This window comes from Zootoca vivipara, chromosome 10 (assembly GCF_965207765.1).
Source record: "Zootoca vivipara chromosome 10, rZooViv2.hap1.1, whole genome shotgun sequence".
Classification (NCBI taxonomy): Eukaryota; Metazoa; Chordata; class Lepidosauria; order Squamata; family Lacertidae; genus Zootoca; species Zootoca vivipara.
Window position 1 is genome coordinate 53110732 of NC_142593.1, and position 9194 is coordinate 53119925.

Below are 9194 nucleotides of genomic sequence, written 5' to 3' on the forward strand. Positions count from 1 at the left end.
TCTAGAGCGCCATTCCGGAAGTTCTAGCCAATCGTTTTAGAGGACCGTTAGCAAGCTTATATTATATTTACCATACCTTGAAAGCTTATATAGTCATACCTCAGCTTAAGTGCCATTGGTCCATCTAGTGCAGTACTGTCCACACTGACTGGCAGCAGATCTCCAGGGTTTCAGACACAGAGTCTCTCCCACCCCAACCTGGGTTGAACCTGAGACCTTCTGCGCGCAGAATAGATGCTGTAACACTGGTCCTACTTGAAAGGCTAATGCAAATAGATCAGTGAAGAGTGGGGTATACCTTTTAGAAATAACATTTAGAAATGAAGGATGGGTTGAATCTAAACTTAGTCATGCTTCCATGTAACACAAGTCTTCAGTGGATCAACTCTAATTATGACTAACTTCTTCTTTGGCGATCACTCGTAGCCAAGTAAGATTGTCTTCCATAAACACGGTTTTAAAAGTGAGTCCGTAAGTGACTGTGGAGGCCAATTCTGGATCCACACGTCTTTCCACAGTGGGGACATAGGTTTCCAGGTGGGAGTTGATCACAGTGAAGGTTTGCCAAGTGTGCCTTCCTCTTAGCATGTTTCTCCCTTTCGTCCTGAGTTTGAGCGTCTTCAAGGTCCACAAGACCTTTGGTAAAGGCTGTTCTCCAAACACCAGTTGTCGGTGTTCATGCTACATTTTGCCTTGAGAGAGTCTTTGAACCTCTTTTGTTGACCACCAGCATTACGCTTTCCATTTTTAAGTTCGGAATAGAGTAGTTGCTTTGGGAAGACGCACAAGGCATCCGCACAACATGACCAGTCCAACGAAGTTGATGTTGAAGAATCATTGCTTTTGACACTGGTGATCTTTGCTTCTTCTAGTACACTGGCATTAGTTCGCTTGTCTTCCCAGGTGATGTGTGAATTTTTTCAGAGACACAGTTGGTGGAATCTTTCGAGGAGTTGGAGATGGCGTTTATAAGTGGTCCATGTTTCACAAGCATATAGTAAGGTTGGTAGTACAATAGCTTTGTAAACAAGCATTCTGGTTTCCCTGCCAATGTCCCAGTCCTCCAACACTCTGCACTTCAATCGGGAGACAGCTGCACTCGCAGAGCTCAGGCGATGCTGGATTTTGGCATCAATGTCTGCCCTTGTGGAAAGATAACTGCCCAGTGTTCTTCACTGCCATCCGAACCATGTCTACTCATAAAAGTCCCCATTGAATTCAGTGGGGTTTGCTCCCCATTAAGTGGGGTTAGGATCGCAAACTGTATCTGGATCCAAACCCACCCATCCCAGACACTTGATGTGCCTTTAAAAAGTGCTTTTGATCTGTTGTTGCTTCTGTTTGGAGAAGGAAGTCTAGGAAGATCAGGCTCGCTTTCGGGTGTGTTCCAAAGGCATCCTGTACTTGCTAGGCAATCTCTGTTGAATTCTAAAACACCTGGCTTGTAAACGTCGGAATTTCGCAAAGGACTGTGTTAAGAACACAATTAGGAGTGAAAATTTCACCCAGGACTCTTTAAGTGCTCCTGATGCTGAAGAATGATTATGGACAGCTCCCCACCCATGGGGAAGCATTTTCCCAAACAAGCCAGCTCCCCTGTCTGAACTCTCTGCCTTTCTCCTAAAAGGAAACCTGGACGTCACCTTTAAAAGACTGAACCTGGGAATTAAACTTCACAACCTTGTTGGGTACAAAAGACAATGGGCTCCCTTATTCAGGTCTAGTCAGGCCTGAATATTTAGGGCTGTGCCATTTACATAATGGGTTATAAAACTGGTTGCGTCCTTAAAATCAAATGACAATATCTGGGTGAAACCTTGGATGAGGTCATTTCATGGAAGCCAGCTGGCGTGGCCATTGCTTCATTGGGCAGCATTTCCGTTTGCTAAGTGGCTTGCATGTCAAACCTTGAAGTGTTCAGACGTGAGCCTTGGCGTTTTCAATCCCCTCCACAAACACCTTTAAACGGAAAGGAGATAGACTCTGTCCTGCAAATTTGTTCCAGCTAAGGGCCACTTCACATGCCATGGGGCAGCAATTGTCCCCTGTGTGGATTGCAGCTAAGAAAAGGGAAACATTGGAAGCTGCCATATACCAGTCACAGCGTGGTATATTTGTCTACATTGAATGGCAGTGGCTCAACAGGATTTGAGGCAGGACTCCTTTCCCCCTACTGGCCCTACTTAAGACACCAGTGATTGAACCTGTGGCCCTTGCCTGCAAAGTCTACCACTGAGCTATGGCCGTTCCCCAAATAAAACATGGTGGACGCAAGTCAGCTTTATTTCGAGCTGTCACCGAACAGCTGGTGACCCTGGTGACCCAACCAGCTCAATGGAGTTCAGATGAGCATTGCACTACAGGTTGCAGGTGAATCCAGATGTGCAGAGCATTTTCTACAGGTTTGCTTCCACATGCCAACGATCTCCCTTGCTGGATCAACACGCATAGGTGTGAGATCAATTAGAGTGCCTCAAACTTCAGCCCCACTTGAGCTAAAGGAAAATCTCCTGGTGGTAACAGTTCAATTGTTGGAAGATGGAAGAGGCTCGCTTTCTGTGTGACTCGAGGTCCCAGGGGCAAAATCATTTGATGTAGATTAGTTACTGTGTCATACTTAACAAACTAGGGATGGACCCAGGTGGCGCTGTGGGTTAAACCACAGAGTCTAGGGCTTGCTGATCAGAAGGTTGGCGGTTCAAATCCCTGCGAAGCTGTCTGCGGACAAACTCCGGCTCCCTCGGCCTATAGAGCGAGATGAGCGCCGCAACCCCAGAGTCGGACACGACTGGACCTGATGGTCAGGGGCCCCTTTACCTTTACCTAGTTACTGTGTCATACTTAACAATCCTGGAATCAAAAGTTGTACAGAGGCTCTTCTCCCCCTTTCTGCAGATGAATCTATTATAATCCACAGTAGGGATGCATGGGGTGTTAGGAGAGGGAGGGGTGGTGCCTCTAGGGGGCACACATTGTGCTCCTTCTGGGGTTTGTCCCTCTTTGGTCCCCACCCTGCACTTAGCCCTCACCTGTGGCTCCTGTGTTCGTAAAGGTAAAGGGACCCCTGACCGTTAGGTCCAATCCAGACGACTCTGGGGTTGTGGCACTCATCTCGCTTTACTGGCCGAAGGAGCCGGCGTACAGTTTCCGGGTCATAGGCCAGCTTGACTAAGCCGCTTCTGGCTTACCAGAGCAGTGCACGGAAACGCCGTTTACCTTCCCGCTGTAGTGGTACCTATTTATCTACTTGCACTTTGACGTGCTTTTGAATTGCTAGGTTGGCAGGAGCTGGGACCGAGCAATGGGAGCTCACCCCGTTGCGGGGATTCGAACCGCCGACCTTCTGATCGCCAAGCCGTAGGCTCAGTGGTTTAACCCACAGCGCCACCCGCGTCCCCTGTGTTCCTATATTCTGCCAAACAGGCTAAGCCAAAGATGCTCTCTCGGATAGGCTAAGCTTCCAAGGAACAACTGCAGTGTTATTCAGGAGGGACTGGGGAACTCCTTGCAACTCCCGTAAATTTATTTGGAGGCACAAGGTAGGAGCGGCCTTGGAAATCCAAGCTGCAGACTACACAAGCCACTGTGGACAAGAGAGAGCGAGAGCATAATAGCAGTGATGTTCCAGGTCATCAAAATGCTTAGCACTTAATGACAATGGTGGTTAAGGATGGGCTAGGTCATTTAAACATTTGTTTATGGGCTGGTGATATCACTTATTCCCAGCAAGAGGTCAGTAGCTCATATTTCTGAATGTCTTCAGGAGGTGGTAATTATCTGCCCTTTAATCCCACCTTTCTCTTTTTAAAATGTTCCTGAGGTATTTATTTTCCTTTCTGCCCCTCCTTTTCCTCTCTTTTTCTTCTTTTAGAAGCCCAAACGTTTGCTGGGCCTCTGAGGCACCTCCTCCCCTTTATCTATTTCATTTAGAGACATTTCCTCCTTTCAGTTATAGGTAAAAGTAGTGTGTGTGTGTGTGTGTGTGTGTGTGTTTTAAAAAAATATGTTCAAAGTGTTTTCCTTTTCTTTGCCGCTCGTTGAGTTTTTAATAAGTAGAACCGCCACCACGGTTACCATTCCGTTTCCTTTTAACCTTTTGCTTTGAATGTAATTGATTCCTTCCCTTAAAACAGAGCCTTGAGGGTATTCAGAATAAATGTATCTGTGGCTTAATTACGTGTTCCTCAATAAAACTTGCAAGAAGTTAAGAACACAAAAAGACAGGGGATTTTGACAAGAGGGTAAGAGCATTAGGGTGCTCCAGGGTGGGGGGCAGGAGGGAGAAGTTTGTTTATCTGCTTATTTTTCTGACTCATTTTTATGGACAGATTGGACAATGGCCAGTCTTCATTGAGTTGATTTCTGTGCAAGGAGGTTATGCAACAAGGAGCACCCAAACTGAATTCATTGAGCTTTGCTTGCACATTGCTTAAAAGTTGCCATGACCTGGGGAAGACCTGGGTGAGAAGAGAGAGCCAGTGTGGTATAACCGTTAAGAGAGTTGGAACATGACCTGGGAGTCCTGGGTTCAAATCCCCACTCAGCCATGAAGCTCGCTGGGTGACCTTGGGCCAGTTACTGCCTCTCAGCCTAACCTACCTCACAGGGTTGTTGTGGGGGTGGGACAGGACTGGGAGGAAGAGAACCATGTTTGCCACCTTGAGCTCCTTGGAGGAAAAGGTGGGATATAAAGGCCATTGTTAAATAAATTCACCCCACACTTTTCAATGCATTTGATGCCATTTTCTTAACTGGGAAAATTCCATGCCCCCCCCCACTTCCCCGCCAAAGTGGATTTCTTGCAACAGGGGTGACAGAGTACTTTGATCCACTGCATGAACCTAAATCCCCCACATGCGCTTGGATCCTTCTCCCATGAAATAATGGAGGCCTGGAGGAGATCTGTGTCATCATCATTTGATGGGAGAAATGGCAAAAACTAGAAGAGGTGGAAGAGGCTTCTTTGGTAGGCAAAGAGGACGAGTCCTGGACAACCCAAGTTGCCTGAAGCCTTCCCAAGATAAGCATGTTTTGCAATCAGTGCTTCTGACTGAACTGGCAACGGTTCTGGCGAAAACAAGCAGAAAGCGTTGTTGGCACCAGAATTCTGAGAATTAAAGAAAATTTGGGGCACGCCCCATTCAAAGCCTTCTTGTGCACAAGCCCCTTCTTGTGCAAACATAAAGGTACACTTGTAGAGGTGAGGTCCTTGGTAGATTGCATCCTTCATGGTAGATTGCATCCTTCACGGAGAACTTGTGGTCTTCTAGGTGTTGCTGGAATCCAGACCCCCTTGTCATAGGCTGGCTGGACCCTAAGGAGCAGTGGCTGGATGCTGATGAGTGAGGACCTGGAGAAACTGGCTTGGAGGAAGGGATTGGTGATCTGGAGGAGCCTGTAACAACCAAGAGATAAGAGTTAGAGGCAGAAGAAGCTGCAGGATTGGAGAATGAAGAACAGGTGCGGGAGGAGGGAGAGATACAGTAGGCCAGGCTGTAGAGTCAAGGGCTTCCACACCTCCTCCTCCTCCTGCCTCCACCTCTTCTGTTCCACTGTCTCCCAGGACCAGAAGAGGAATGAAGAGGGAGGAGCAGAAGCAGGTTACATGCAGACATAGTACATGCAGGTTACTTGCTTGCACGCAGCCTGGATGGTGGAGATACATAAGCCGAGGTTAAAAGTGGGCCCTCTCTGTTGCCACAGCTGCCTCACCGGTTGCACACCTAGAATGTAGGACTGGTGGACATACCTTTTCCTAACTTGTAAGTGTACTTTTGACAATTAAGTTAATTCCTCGCTCTGGACATTCCTTGCCTAACAGTGCCATGATGACACCCATGATCCTTCGCTGCTGGGTCTGGTGGGAGCTGAAACCCACAATTCTTCCACACCAGAATGGAGAGTTATAACTGTGCACATCAGACCTGCAACAAAATGTCGCAGTGCACCCTAACTGCGGTGCTCCTGTTCTGGGTTCCACCTTGCCATGACTTCCTCCATAATACCTCATATGATACTCAAGCAAGCCAGTTCTCTCCCTGCCTCACCATTTCCCATTTCTGCTGAAACTCAGAATGGCTGTTGGAGACCATTGAGCCTCCTCCTCCTCCTCATTTGTCTGTTTTTGTAAGGCGCTGCCCTCTTCCACTTTTCTATGTTCTGTACTTCCCTTGTTCTAGGGAAACCTGAGATTCCTTGAAAGTGAGTCTGCGTGGTGTAGAGGTTGGGATGTCAGGTGGTTGGGGGAGATCTGTGTTCAGATCCACTGTTGCCATTGAGAGCCTTGTTCCTCTGCTGCTCGGAATATACCAAAGGTTTGCTTTTAATTAAGAAAATAACCTCTCTCCCAATTCTGAATCCTGCTGAGACAAAACCAGTTTTTCTGAATCCTGCCTTGACAAAATCAGTTCTCCTGGGCAAGTCAAGCTCAGTCCTCCCAGCGCCTGTCTTCTCAACATTTGTGGTCACCTGCAGTTGTGGTCCCTCGATAGGGTTGCCAGACCTCCAGGTCTTACACTGAAGTCTCCAGGTTTGCCTGGAGGACTGGAACCTCCAGGTGGGTGAGAATGCCTTTAATGAAGAAAGAGAAAGATAGTTAAGAAGACTGTGCACGCTTGCCTGCGAGCTTCAGCCCAACAGGAGCTAGCTGCAAACGATAGTAGACATTCGGTGAGGAGGGTTCTGTGCTTCTCTTCTCCTCTCTCCCAATTAACCTCCGTCTCCAGGGCCCACCTCTGGACTTCAGGTTTGGGCCCCGAAATCCCAGGGTCTAGTCTGCTCCTAACCTGGCAGCCCTATCCCTGAGTGTAGCAGGGACACCCTTTAGAAAGCCGCGAGGTTGAGGAGTCAGTCCTTTAAAAAAATCTAAGAAACACCTCCTGCCCTCAAAAAGCCTAAGACTCATGCCAGCAAAAAGGGCGGGGGGGAGCCTGAGACTAGCTGAGTATTATTACAGGCACAACACACTCTGTTTAACGGAGAGCCACCCTGCCTTCCTCCGTCCCTTTGGGCGTAGGTGTTCCAGCTTGGTGCCTCTTTCGCTTTGGGTGCTGGTAATTCCACGGGGGGCAGGGAGAGTTAGGTGTTGGGGCTTGGCTCCCTCTGAGGAAAGCTGAACCTCCACCAGCTAGATGAGATTGTCTCTGGGCCTCGTGTGTGGTATGCACAGGACAAGGGCGCAGGGCAAATGTTTTAGCCCGTTTTCTCGTCTCTTGCACAGACTCCGAAGATCGGTGAGAAATCTGAATAAGAGCCCTGCCTGTGATTCACCTAATAGCCGCGGCTTTTCAGATACAGATCTAACCCGCACCCTGGGCCGGGGCCAATGGTTTTTAGATGACTAGCTAGAAAATGTTCTGCACTAAGCATTTGGCAAGTGGAGCAAGCAAAATGAAAGGTGTTTTTTGAGTTAAATAGCTCCACAGAAGATTCAAAAAATAGAGATGCAGTACTTCATATTTTCTCATGAGGCTGCGAGCTTAATAAAATTCACTAACCCAAATTGTTTCGGTTCATACCTAAGGGGGAAAGCACACTTGGGGATTAATTATAACTCGACTAAGCAGAATTTAATAAATGCGCCTTTGCCCAAGAATCTGCAAAGAAAATAGGATTACCTCTCCTCCGCGCAGCACGCAGAGTTAAACTGTGGAACCGGCTCCCGCAGGAGGCAGTGATGGCCACCAACTTGGATGGCTTTAAAAGAGGGTTAGGCAAATTCGTGGAAGGCAAAGCTATCCACAGCTGCTAACCACAGTGGCTATGCTCTGCCTTCGCGGCTGGAGGCAGAAATGCTTTTGGAAACCACAGAAAAGGAGAGTACATTTGCGCTCGAATTCTGCTTGCGGCTTTCCCACGTGCACCTGGTTGGCCACTGTGAGAACAGGATGGTGGACTAGAGGGGCCATTGGCCTGATCCAACAGGCTCTTCTTATGCAAATAGGCATCTAGAAGCGGAGCCAAATGCAATTAGTGGTTCATGTCAGAGCCCACCTGGAGTCCTGTGTCCAGTTCTGGGCCCCACAATTTGAGAGCATCTTGACAAGCTAGAACATGCGCATAGGATGGCAACCGAGGGTTTGGAACCAAGCCTCATGAGGAATGACTGAGGGAGTTGGGTACCGTATGTTTAGCCTGGAGAAGAGAGGACTGAGGTGTGATGATATGACAGCCACCTTCAGATATCTGAGAGGCTGTCACAGGATGGCAGATGGAACAAACTTGTTTTCTGCTGCTCCAAAGGGCAGGACCCGAACCAATGGACTCAAATTACGAGAAAGGGGATTCTGACTCAACATCAGGAAGAACTTTCTGGTGGTAAGAGCTGTTTTGGCAGTGGAACAGACTACCTCAACAGATGCACTCTCATTCATGGGAGGTTTTCAAACAGAGGTTAGATGGCCATCTGTCTGGGATTCTTCGGCTGTGATCCCGGTATGGCAGGGGTTGAGCTAGATGACTCTTGGGAGTCCCTTCCATCTCTATGATTCTGTGCTGTGGTTCACTTGAGCGCTATTACCTGTTGGCTTTCCTAGAGGGTGCCACAAGTCACTGGAGGCAGTTCTCTTGGAGCTGTGGAGGCACCTACAGCTGAGGGAACAGAAGCAGCTGATGCAAATGCACCAGTCTGTGCTGGGCAGCTGGGCCCATTCAGCAACCGCATGCCTATATGATGTTCAGGCTCCCTTGGGCCCCAACAGAGCTCAAGAGTGCCAACACCTGCCCCCCAGGGGCTCTCAGGGCCAGCCAAACGGGTTTCTGAGCCACCACTGAAATTTCCCACAACTGGGAGATTCATGTTGTTCTTTTTTCTTCTGGGAAAGTGGTGGCAGGTGGAGGATTAGAAGGTGCCTTACCGAGGTCATCTTCAAACCTGGGGCTGGCTGTGACAGTGACTATGGAACATAGGAAGCTGCCTTATGCTGAGTCCGTGCAGAAATCCATCCAGTTCAGTATTGTCTGCACTGACTGGCAGTGGTTTTCCAGAGATTCAGGCAGTGGACAATGCCTGCCCTACTTGGAGGTGCCAGGGATTGAACCTGGGACCTTGTGCATGTAAAACGGTTGCTTTACTACCCCTGTTGTCTTTGTCCATGGTGCTGGAGGAGACTCTTGAGAGTCCCCTGGACTGCAAGAAGATCAAACCTATCAATTCTTAAGGAAATCAGCCCTGAGTGCACCCTGGAAGGACAGAT